Consider the following 13,353-nt stretch of genomic DNA (forward strand, 5'->3'; position numbering starts at 1 on the left):
ATACGATATAAATACAACAGCTTTTCCAACGTATAAAACGAATAATTGCAACCTGCGTGAAATTTATGGTCATTTCTACTTTCCGGGCAAACTGGGCTTCACCCTAGGGCGTTGCTCCAACAGATTGAATAGTTAGGGCCATAGAAGTCAACGCCCGAAGCATTAAAGGCAATAAAAATACAACAGTTTTTCCATCGTATAACAGGATTAATTGCAACCAGTTTGAAAGTGATGATCATTTCTACGTTCCGGGCAACCTAGGCTTCACTCTAGGTCGTTGCTCCACCAGGTCGAATAGTTAGGGCCTTAGAAGTCAACGCCTGAAGCATAAAATACAAAATAAATAGAACAGTTTTTCCATCGTATAAAACGAATAATTGCTACCAGTGTGAAAGTTATGGTCATTTCTACTTTCCGGGCAACCTAGGTTTCACCCTAGGTCGTTGCTCCACCAGATCGAATATCTAGGGACTTAGAATTCAACGCCAGAAGGATAAAATACAATATAAGTACAACAGTTTTTCCATCGTATAAAATAAATAATTGCAGACATTGTGAAAGTAATGGTCATTTCTACGTTCCAGGCAACCTAGGCGTCACCCTAGGGCGTTGCTCCACCACATCTAATAGCTACGGCCTTAGAAGTCAACGCCAGAAGCATAAAATACAATATAAATACAACGGCTTTCCCATCGTATAAAACGAATAATTGCAAACAGTGCGAAAGTACTGGTCATTTCTAGGTTCCGGGTAACCTAGGTTTCCCTCTGGGGCGTTGCACCACCGGATCGAATAGCTAGGGACTTAGAATTCAACGCCAGAAGGATACAATACAATATAAATACAACAGTTTTTCCATCATATAAAACGTGTAATTGCAACCAGTATGAAAGTTGTGGTCATTTCTACTTTCCGAGCAACCTAGGCTTCACTCTAGGGCGTTGACCCAACAGATTGAATAGTTAGGGCCTTAGAAGTCAACGCCCGAAGCATAAAATACAAAATAAAGAAAACAGTTTTTCCATCGTATAAAACGAATAATTGCTACAAGTCTGAAAGTTATGGTCATTTCTACGTTCCGCGCAACCTAGGCTTCACTCTAGGGCGTCGCTCCACCAGATCGAATAGTTAGGGCCTTAGAAGTCAACGACCGAAGCATAAAATACAAAATAAATAGAACAGTTTTTCCATCGTATAAAACGAATAATTGCTACCAGTGTGAAAGTTATGGTCATTTCTACTTTCCGGGCAACCTGCGCTTCACCCTAGGGCGATGTTCCACCAGATGGAATAGTTAGGGCCTAAGAAGTCAACGCCCGAAGCATAAAATACGATTTAAATACAACAGCTTTTCCATCGTATAAAACGAATAATTGCAACCAGTGTGAAAGTTATGGTCATTTCTACGTTCCGGGCAACCTAGGCTTCACCCAAGGGCGTTGCTCCAACAGATTCAATAGTTAGGGCCTTAGAAGTCAATGCCCGAAGCATAAAATGCAATAAATATACAACAGTTTTTCCATCATATAGCAGGAATAATTTGCAACCAGTGTGATAGTAGTGGTCATTTCTACGTTCCGGGCAACCTAGGTTTCTCTCCAGGGCGTTGCTCCACCAGATCGAATAGTTACGGCCTAACAAGTCAACGCCTGAAGCATAAAATACGATAAAGATGCAACAGTTTTTCCATCGTATAAAACGAATAATTGCAACCAGTGTGAAAGTTATGGTCATTTCTACATTCCGAGCAACCTAGGCTTCACTCTAGGGCGTTGCTCCACCAGATCGAATAGTTAGGTCATTAGAAGTCAACGCCAGAAGCATAAAATACGATATAAATACAACAGCTTTTCCATCGTATAAAAGGAATAATTGCAAACACTGTGAAAGTAATGGTCATTTCTACGTCCCGGGCAACCTAGGCTTCACTCTACGGCGTTGTTCCATCAGATCGAATAGTTAGGGCCTAAGAAGTCAACGCCAGAAGCATAAAATACAATATAAATATAACAGTTTTTCCATCGTATAAAACGAATGATAGCAACCAGTGTGAAAGTTATGGTCATTTCTACGTTCCGGGCATCCTAGGCTTCACTGTAGGGTGTTGCTCCGCCAGATCGAATAGGTAGGGCCTTAGAAGTCAACGCCAGAGGCATAAAATACAATATAAATACAACAGCTTTGCCATCGTATAAAATGAATAATTGCAAACAGTGTGAAAGATATGAACGTTTCTACGTTCTGGGCAACCTAGGCTTCACTCTATGGCGTTCTTCCACCACATCGAGTAGCTACGGCCTCAGAAGTCAACGCCTGAAGCATAAAATACAATAAAATACAACAGTCTTTCCATCCTATAACAGGAATAATTGCAACCCGCCTGAAAGTGATGGTCATTTCTACGTTCCAGGCAACCTACGCTTCACTCTAGGGTGTTGTACCACCAGATCGAATAGTTAGGGCCTAAGAAGTGAACGCCGGAAGCATAAAATACGATATAAATACAACAGCTTTTCCAACGTATAAAACGAATAATTGCAACCTGCGTGAAATTTATGGTCATTTCTACTTTCCGGGCAAACTGGGCTTCACCCTAGGGCGTTGCTCCAACAGATTGAATAGTTAGGGCCATAGAAGTCAACGCCCGAAGCATTAAAGGCAATAAAAATACAACAGTTTTTCCATCGTATAACAGGATTAATTGCAACCAGTTTGAAAGCGATGATCATTTCTACGTTCCGGGCAACCTAGGCTTCACTCTAGGTCGTTGCTCCACCAGGTCGAATAGTTAGGGCCTTAGAAGTCAACGCCCGATGCATAAAATACAAAATAAATAGAACAGTTTTTCCATCGTGTAAAACGAATAATTGCTACCGGTGTGAAAGTTATGGTCATTTCTACGTTCCGGTCAACCTAGGATTCACCATTGGGCGTTGTTCCACCAGATCGAATAGTTAGGGCCTTAGAAGTGAACGCCAGGAGCATAAAATACAATATAAATACAACAGTTTTTCCATCATATAAAACGAATAATTGCTACCGGTGTGAAAGTTATGGTCATTTCTACGTTCCGGTCAACCTAGGATTCACCATTGGGCGTTGTTCCACCAGATCGAATAGTTAGGGCCTTAGAAGTGAACGCCCGATGCATAAAATACAAAATAAATAGAACAGTTTTTCCATCGTGTAAAACGAATAATTGCTACCGGTGTGAAAGTTATGGTCATTTCTACGTTTCCGGCAACCTAGGCTTCAGTCTGGGGCGCTGCTCCACCAGACCGAATAGTTAGGTCCTTAGAAGTCAACGCCAGGAGCATAAAATACGATATAAATACAACAGCTTTTCCATCGTATAAAAGGAATAATTGCAAACAGTGTGAAAGTAATGGTCATTTCTACGTTCCGGGCAACCTAGGCTTCACTCTACGGCGTTGTTCCTCCAGATCGAATAGTTAGGGCCTAAGAAGTCATCACCAGAAAAATAAAATACAAAATAAACACAACAGCCTTTACACCGTATAAAACGAATAATTGCAACCTGTGTGAAGGTTATGGTCATATCTACGTTCTGGGCAACCTAGGCTTCACTGTAGGGCGTTGCTCCACCAGATCGAAATGTTAGGGCCTAAGAAGTCAACGCCAGAAGCATAAAGTACGATATAAATACAACAGCTTTTCCATCATATTAAATGAATAATTGCAACCAGTGTGGAAGTTATGGTCACTTCTAAATTCCGAGCAACCTAGGCTTCACTCTAGGGCGTCGACCCAACAGATTGAATAGTTAGGGCCTAAGAAGTGAACGCCAGAAGCATAAAATACAGTATAAATACAACAGTTTTTCCATTGCATAAAACGAATAATTGCTACCAGCGTGAAAGTTATGGTCAGTTCTACGTTCCGGACAACCTAGGCCTCACTCTAGGTCGTTGTTCCACCAGATCGAATTGTTAGGGCCTAAGAAGTCAACGCCAGAAGCTTAAGATACAATATAAATATAATAGTTTTTCCATTGCATAAAACGAATAATTGCTACCAGCGTGAAAGTTATGGTCAGTTCTACGTTCCGGACAACCTAGGCCTCACTCTAGGTCGTTGCTCCACCAGATCGAATAGTTAGTGCCTTAGAAGTCAACGCCAGAAGCATAAAATACAATATAAATACAACAGTTTTTCCATCGTCTAAAAGGATTAATTGCAACCAGTTTGAAAGTGGTGGTCATTTCTACGTTCCGGGCAACCTAGGCTTCACTCTAGGGCGTTGCTCCACCAGACCGAATAGTTAGGGCCTTAGAAGTCAACGCCCGAAGCATAAAATACAAAATAAAGAAAACAGTTTTTCCATCGTATGAAACGAATAATTGCTACCAGTGTGAAAGTTATGGTCCTTTCTACGTTCCGCGCAACCTAGGCTTCACTCTAGGGCGTCGCTCCACCAGATCGAATAGTTAGGGCCTTAGAAGTCAACGCCCGAAGCATAAAATACAAAATAAATAGAACAGTTTTTCCATCGTATAAAACGAATAATTGCTACCAGTGTGAAAGTTATGGTCATTTCTACTTTCCGGGCAACCTGCGCTTCACCCTAGGGCGATGTTCCACCAGATGGAATAGTTAGGGCCTAAGAAGTCAACGCCCGAAGCATAAAATACGATTTAAATACAACAGCTTTTCCATCGTATAAAACGAATAATTGCAACCAGTGTGAAAGTTATGGTCATTTCTACGTTCCGGGCAACCTAGGCTTCACCCAAGGGCGTTGCTCCAACAGATTCAATAGTTAGGGCCTTAGAAGTCAATGCCCGAAGCATAAAATGCAATAAATATACAACAGTTTTTCCATCATATAGCAGGAATAATTTGCAACCAGTGTGATAGTAGTGGTCATTTCTACGTTCCGGGCAACCTAGGTTTCTCTCCAGGGCGTTGCTCCACCAGATCGAATAGTTACGGCCTAACAAGTCAACGCCTGAAGCATAAAATACGATAAAGATGCAACAGTTTTTCCATCGTATAAAACGAATAATTGCAACCAGTGTGAAAGTTATGGTCATTTCTACATTCCGAGCAACCTAGGCTTCACTCTAGGGCGTTGCTCCACCAGATCGAATAGTTAGGTCATTAGAAGTCAACGCCAGAAGCATAAAATACGATATAAATACAACAGCTTTTGCATCGTATAAAACGAATGATAGCAACCAGTGTGAAAGTTATGGTCATTTCTACGTTCCGGGCATCCTAGGCTTCACTGTAGGGTGTTGCTCCGCCAGATCGAATAGGTAGGGCCTTAGAAGTCAACGCCAGAGGCATAAAATACAATATAAATACAACAGCTTTGCCATCGTATAAAATGAATAATTGCAAACAGTGTGAAAGATATGAACGTTTCTACGTTCTGGGCAACCTAGGCTTCACTCTATGGCGTTCTTCCACCACATCGAGTAGCTACGGCCTCAGAAGTCAACGCCTGAAGCATAAAATACAATAAAAGTACAACAGTCTTTCCATCCTATAACAGGAATAATTGCAACCCGCCTGAAAGTGATGGTCATTTCTACGTTCCAGGCAACCTACGCTTCACTCTAGGGTGTTGTACCACCAGATCGAATAGTTAGGGCCTAAGAAGTGAACGCCGGAAGCATAAAATACGATATAAATACAACAGCTTTTCCAACGTATAAAACGAATAATTGCAACCTGCGTGAAATTTATGGTCATTTCTACTTTCCGGGCAAACTGGGCTTCACCCTAGGGCGTTGCTCCAACAGATTGAATAGTTAGGGCCATAGAAGTCAACGCCCGAAGCATTAAAGGCAATAAAAATACAACAGTTTTTCCATCGTATAACAGGATTAATTGCAACCAGTTTGAAAGTGATGATCATTTCTACGTTCCGGGCAACCTAGGCTTCACTCTAGGTCGTTGCTCCACCAGGTCGAATAGTTAGGGCCTTAGAAGTCAACGCCTGAAGCATAAAATACAAAATAAATAGAACAGTTTTTCCATCGTATAAAACGAATAATTGCTACCAGTGTGAAAGTTATGGTCATTTCTACTTTCCGGGCAACCTAGGTTTCACCCTAGGTCGTTGCTCCACCAGATCTAATATCTAGGGACTTAGAATTCAACGCCAGAAGGATAAAATACAATATAAGTACAACAGTTTTTCCATCGTATAAAATAAATAATTGCAGACATTGTGAAAGTAATGGTCATTTCTACGTTCCAGGCAACCTAGGCGTCACCCTAGGGCGTTGCTCCACCACATCTAATAGCTACGGCCTTAGAAGTCAACGCCAGAAGCATAAAATACAATATAAATACAACGGCTTTCCCATCGTATAAAACGAATAATTGCAAACAGTGCGAAAGTACTGGTCATTTCTAGGTTCCGGGTAACCTAGGTTTCCCTCTGGGGCGTTGCACCACCGGATCGAATAGCTAGGGACTTAGAATTCAACGCCAGAAGGATACAATACAATATAAATACAACAGTTTTTCCATCATATAAAACGTGTAATTGCAACCAGTATGAAAGTTGTGGTCATTTCTACTTTCCGAGCAACCTAGGCTTCACTCTAGGGCGTTGACCCAACAGATTGAATAGTTAGGGCCTTAGAAGTCAACGCCCGAAGCATAAAATGCAGTAAAAATACAACAGTTTTTCCATCGTATAAAAGGATTAATTGCAACCAGTTTGAAAGTGATGGTCATTTCTACGTTCAGGGCAACCTAGGCTTCACTCTAGGGCGTTGCTCCAACAGATTGAATAGTTACGGCCTTAGAAGTCAACGCCAGAAGCATAAAATTCAATAAAGATGCAACAGTTTTTCCATCGTATAACAGGAGTCACTGCAAACAGTGTGAAAGTACTGGTCATTTCTACGTTCCGGGTAACCTAGGCTTCACCCTAGGACGTTGCTAGAACAGATCGAATAGTTAGGGCCTTAGAAGTCAACGGCCGAAGCATAAAATGCAATAAAAATACAACAGTTTTTCCATCGTATAAAAGGATTAATTGCAACCAGTTTTAAAGTGATGGTCATTTCTACGTTCCGGGCAACCTAGGCACCTCCCTAGGGCGTTGATCCACCAGATCGAATAGTTAGGGCCTAAGAAGTGAACGCCAGAAGCATAAAATACAATATAAATACAACAGTTTTTCCATTGCATAAAACGCATAATTGCTACCAGCGTGAAAGTTATGGTCAGTTCTACGTTCCGGACAACCTAGGCCTCACTCTAGGTCGTTGTTCCACCAGATCGAATTGTTAGTGCCTTAGAAGTCAACGCCAGAAGCATAAAATACAATATAAATACAACAGTTTTTCCATCGTATAAAAGGATTAATTGCAACCAGTTTGAAAGTGGTGGTCATTTCTACGTTCCGGGCAACCTAGGCTTCACTCTAGGGCGTTGCTCCGCCAGACCGAATAGTTAGGGCCTTAGAAGTCAACGCCCGAAGCATAAAATACAAAATAAAGAAAACAGTTTTTCCATCGTATAAAACGAATAATTGCTACCAGTCTGAAAGTTATGGTCATTTCTACGTTCCGCGCAACCTAGGCTTCACTCTAGGGCGTCGCTCCACCAGATCGAATAGTTAGGGCCTTAGAAGTCAACGCCCGAAGCATAAAATACAAAATAAATAGAACAGTTTTTCCATCGTATAAAACGAATAATTGCTACCAGTGTGAAAGTTATGGTCATTTCTACTTTCCGGGCAACCTGCGCTTCACCCTAGGGCGATGTTCCACCAGATGGAATAGTTAGGGCCTAAGAAGTCAACGCCCGAAGCATAAAATACGATTTAAATACAACAGCTTTTCCATCGTATAAAACGAATAATTGCAACCAGTGTGAAAGTTATGGTCATTTCTACGTTCCGGGCAACCTAGGCTTCACCCAAGGGCGTTGCTCCAACAGATTCAATAGTTAGGGCCTTAGAAGTCAATGCCCGAAGCATAAAATGCAATAAATATACAACAGTTTTTCCATCATATAGCAGGAATAATTTGCAACCAGTGTGATAGTAGTGGTCATTTCTACGTTCCGGGCAACCTAGGTTTCTCTCCAGGGCGTTGCTCCACCAGATCGAATAGTTACGGCCTAACAAGTCAACGCCTGAAGCATAAAATACGATAAAGATGCAACAGTTTTTCCATCGTATAAAACGAATAATTGCAACCAGTGTGAAAGTTATGGTCATTTCTACATTCCGAGCAACCTAGGCTTCACTCTAGGGCGTTGCTCCACCAGATCGAATAGTTAGGTCATTAGAAGTCAACGCCAGAAGCATAAAATACGATATAAATACAACAGCTTTTGCATCGTATAAAACGAATGATAGCAACCAGTGTGAAAGTTATGGTCATTTCTACGTTCCGGGCATCCTAGGCTTCACTGTAGGGTGTTGCTCCGCCAGATCGAATAGGTAGGGCCTTAGAAGTCAACGCCAGAGGCATAAAATACAATATAAATACAACAGCTTTGCCATCGTATAAAATGAATAATTGCAAACAGTGTGAAAGATATGAACGTTTCTACGTTCTGGGCAACCTAGGCTTCACTCTATGGCGTTCTTCCACCACATCGAGTAGCTACGGCCTCAGAAGTCAACGCCTGAAGCATAAAATACAATAAAAGTACAACAGTCTTTCCATCCTATAACAGGAATAATTGCAACCCGCCTGAAAGTGATGGTCATTTCTACGTTCCAGGCAACCTACGCTTCACTCTAGGGTGTTGTACCACCAGATCGAATAGTTAGGGCCTAAGAAGTGAACGCCGGAAGCATAAAATACGATATAAATACAACAGCTTTTCCAACGTATAAAACGAATAATTGCAACCTGCGTGAAATTTATGGTCATTTCTACTTTCCGGGCAAACTGGGCTTCACCCTAGGGCGTTGCTCCAACAGATTGAATAGTTAGGGCCATAGAAGTCAACGCCCGAAGCATTAAAGGCAATAAAAATACAACAGTTTTTCCATCGTATAACAGGATTAATTGCAACCAGTTTGAAAGTGATGATCATTTCTACGTTCCGGGCAACCTAGGCTTCACTCTAGGTCGTTGCTCCACCAGGTCGAATAGTTAGGGCCTTAGAAGTCAACGCCTGAAGCATAAAATACAAAATAAATAGAACAGTTTTTCCATCGTATAAAACGAATAATTGCTACCAGTGTGAAAGTTATGGTCATTTCTACTTTCCGGGCAACCTAGGTTTCACCCTAGGTCGTTGCTCCACCAGATCGAATATCTAGGGACTTAGAATTCAACGCCAGAAGGATAAAATACAATATAAGTACAACAGTTTTTCCATCGTATAAAATAAATAATTGCAGACATTGTGAAAGTAATGGTCATTTCTACGTTCCAGGCAACCTAGGCGTCACCCTAGGGCGTTGCTCCACCACATCTAATAGCTACGGCCTTAGAAGTCAACGCCAGAAGCATAAAATACAATATAAATACAACGGCTTTCCCATCGTATAAAACGAATAATTGCAAACAGTGCGAAAGTACTGGTCATTTCTAGGTTCCGGGTAACCTAGGTTTCCCTCTGGGGCGTTGCACCACCGGATCGAATAGCTAGGGACTTAGAATTCAACGCCAGAAGGATACAATACAATATAAATACAACAGTTTTTCCATCATATAAAACGTGTAATTGCAACCAGTATGAAAGTTGTGGTCATTTCTACTTTCCGAGCAACCTAGGCTTCACTCTAGGGCGTTGACCCAACAGATTGAATAGTTAGGGCCTTAGAAGTCAACGCCCGAAGCATAAAATGCAGTAAAAATACAACAGTTTTTCCATCGTATAAAAGGATTAATTGCAACCAGTTTGAAAGTGATGGTCATTTCTACGTTCAGGGCAACCTAGGCTTCACTCTAGGGCGTTGCTCCAACAGATTGAATAGTTACGGCCTTAGAAGTCAACGCCAGAAGCATAAAATTCAATAAAGATGCAACAGTTTTTCCATCGTATAACAGGAGTCACTGCAAACAGTGTGAAAGTACTGGTCATTTCTACGTTCCGGGTAACCTAGGCTTCACCCTAGGACGTTGCTAGAACAGATCGAATAGTTAGGGCCTTAGAAGTCAACGGCCGAAGCATAAAATGCAATAAAAATACAACAGTTTTTCCATCGTATAAAAGGATTAATTGCAACCAGTTTTAAAGTGATGGTCATTTCTACGTTCCGGGCAACCTAGGCACCTCCCTAGGGCGTTGATCCACCAGATCGAATAGTTAGGGCCTAAGAAGTGAACGCCAGAAGCATAAAATACAATATAAATACAACAGTTTTTCCATTGCATAAAACGCATAATTGCTACCAGCGTGAAAGTTATGGTCAGTTCTACGTTCCGGACAACCTAGGCCTCACTCTAGGTCGTTGTTCCACCAGATCGAATTGTTAGTGCCTTAGAAGTCAACGCCAGAAGCATAAAATACAATATAAATACAACAGTTTTTCCATCGTATAAAAGGATTAATTGCAACCAGTTTGAAAGTGGTGGTCATTTCTACGTTCCGGGCAACCTAGGCTTCACTCTAGGGCGTTGCTCCGCCAGACCGAATAGTTAGGGCCTTAGAAGTCAACGCCCGAAGCATAAAATACAAAATAAAGAAAACAGTTTTTCCATCGTATAAAACGAATAATTGCTACCAGTCTGAAAGTTATGGTCATTTCTACGTTCCGCGCAACCTAGGCTTCACTCTAGGGCGTCGCTCCACCAGATCGAATAGTTAGGGCCTTAGAAGTCAACGCCCGAAGCATAAAATACAAAATAAATAGAACAGTTTTTCCATCGTATAAAACGAATAATTGCTACCAGTGTGAAAGTTATGGTCATTTCTACTTTCCGGGCAACCTGCGCTTCACCCTAGGGCGATGTTCCACCAGATGGAATAGTTAGGGCCTAAGAAGTCAACGCCCGAAGCATAAAATACGATTTAAATACAACAGCTTTTCCATCGTATAAAACGAATAATTGCAACCAGTGTGAAAGTTATGGTCATTTCTACGTTCCGGGCAACCTAGGCTTCACCCAAGGGCGTTGCTCCAACAGATTCAATAGTTAGGGCCTTAGAAGTCAATGCCCGAAGCATAAAATGCAATAAATATACAACAGTTTTTCCATCATATAGCAGGAATAATTTGCAACCAGTGTGATAGTAGTGGTCATTTCTACGTTCCGGGCAACCTAGGTTTCTCTCCAGGGCGTTGCTCCACCAGATCGAATAGTTACGGCCTAACAAGTCAACGCCTGAAGCATAAAATACGATAAAGATGCAACAGTTTTTCCATCGTATAAAACGAATAATTGCAACCAGTGTGAAAGTTATGGTCATTTCTACATTCCGAGCAACCTAGGCTTCACTCTAGGGCGTTGCTCCACCAGATCGAATAGTTAGGTCATTAGAAGTCAACGCCAGAAGCATAAAATACGATATAAATACAACAGCTTTTCCATCGTATAAAAGGAATAATTGCAAACAGTGTGAAAGTAATGGTCATTTCTACGTCCCGGGCAACCTAGGCTTCACTCTACGGCGTTGTTCCATCAGATCGAATAGTTAGGGCCTAAGAAGTCAACGCCAGAAGCATAAAATACAATATAAATATAACAGTTTTTCCATCGTATAAAACGAATGATAGCAACCAGTGTGAAAGTTATGGTCATTTCTACGTTCCGGGCATCCTAGGCTTCACTGTAGGGTGTTGCTCCGCCAGATCGAATAGGTAGGGCCTTAGAAGTCAACGCCAGAGGCATAAAATACAATATAAATACAACAGCTTTGCCATCGTATAAAATGAATAATTGCAAACAGTGTGAAAGATATGAACGTTTCTACGTTCTGGGCAACCTAGGCTTCACTCTATGGCGTTCTTCCACCACATCGAGTAGCTACGGCCTCAGAAGTCAACGCCTGAAGCATAAAATACAATAAAATACAACAGTCTTTCCATCCTATAACAGGAATAATTGCAACCCGCCTGAAAGTGATGGTCATTTCTACGTTCCAGGCAACCTACGCTTCACTCTAGGGTGTTGTACCACCAGATCGAATAGTTAGGGCCTAAGAAGTGAACGCCGGAAGCATAAAATACGATATAAATACAACAGCTTTTCCAACGTATAAAACGAATAATTGCAACCTGCGTGAAATTTATGGTCATTTCTACTTTCCGGGCAAACTGGGCTTCACCCTAGGGCGTTGCTCCAACAGATTGAATAGTTAGGGCCATAGAAGTCAACGCCCGAAGCATTAAAGGCAATAAAAATACAACAGTTTTTCCATCGTATAACAGGATTAATTGCAACCAGTTTGAAAGCGATGATCATTTCTACGTTCCGGGCAACCTAGGCTTCACTCTAGGTCGTTGCTCCACCAGGTCGAATAGTTAGGGCCTTAGAAGTCAACGCCTGAAGCATAAAATACAAAATAAATAGAACAGTTTTTCCATCGTATAAAACGAATAATTGCTACCAGTGTGAAAGTTATGGTCATTTCTACTTTCCGGGCAACCTAGGTTTCACCCTAGGTCGTTGCTCCACCAGATCGAATATCTAGGGACTTAGAATTCAACGCCAGAAGGATAAAATACAATATAAGTACAACAGTTTTTCCATCGTATAAAATGAATAATTGCAGACATTGTGAAAGTAATGGTCATTTCTACGTTCCAGGCAACCTAGGCGTCACCCTAGGGCGTTGCTCCACCACATCTAATAGCTACGGCCTTAGAAGTCAACGCCAGAATCATAAAATACAATATAAATACAACGGCTTTCCCATCGTATAAAACGAATAATTGCAAACAGTGCGAAAGTAATGGTCATTTCTACGTTCCGGTGATACTAGGCGTCACTGTAGGGCGTTGCTCCACCATATCTAATAGCTAAGGCCTTAGAAGTCAACGCCAGAAGCACAAAATACAATAAAAATGCAACATTTTTTCCATCGTACAGCATGACAAATTGCAACCAGTGCGAAAGTAATGATCATATCGATATTTCGTGCATCCTAGACTTAACTCTGAGGAGTTGCTCCACCAGATCGAAGAGTTAAGGCCTTAGAAGTCAACGCCAGAAGCATAAACTACAATATAAATACAACAGTTTTGCCATCGTATAAAATGAATAATTGCAAACAGTGTGAAGGTAATGGTCATTTCTACGTTCCGAGCAACCTAGGCTTCACTCTAGGGCGTTGATCCACCAGATCGAATAGTTAGGGCCTTAGAAGTCAACGCCCGAAGCATAAAATGCAAAATAAATAGAACAGTTTTTCCTCTGTATAAAACGAATAACTGCAACCAGTGTGAAAGTACTGGTC

This window comes from Calliopsis andreniformis, unplaced genomic scaffold, assembly GCF_051401765.1.
Source record: "Calliopsis andreniformis isolate RMS-2024a unplaced genomic scaffold, iyCalAndr_principal scaffold0004, whole genome shotgun sequence".
Classification (NCBI taxonomy): domain Eukaryota; kingdom Metazoa; phylum Arthropoda; class Insecta; order Hymenoptera; family Andrenidae; genus Calliopsis; species Calliopsis andreniformis.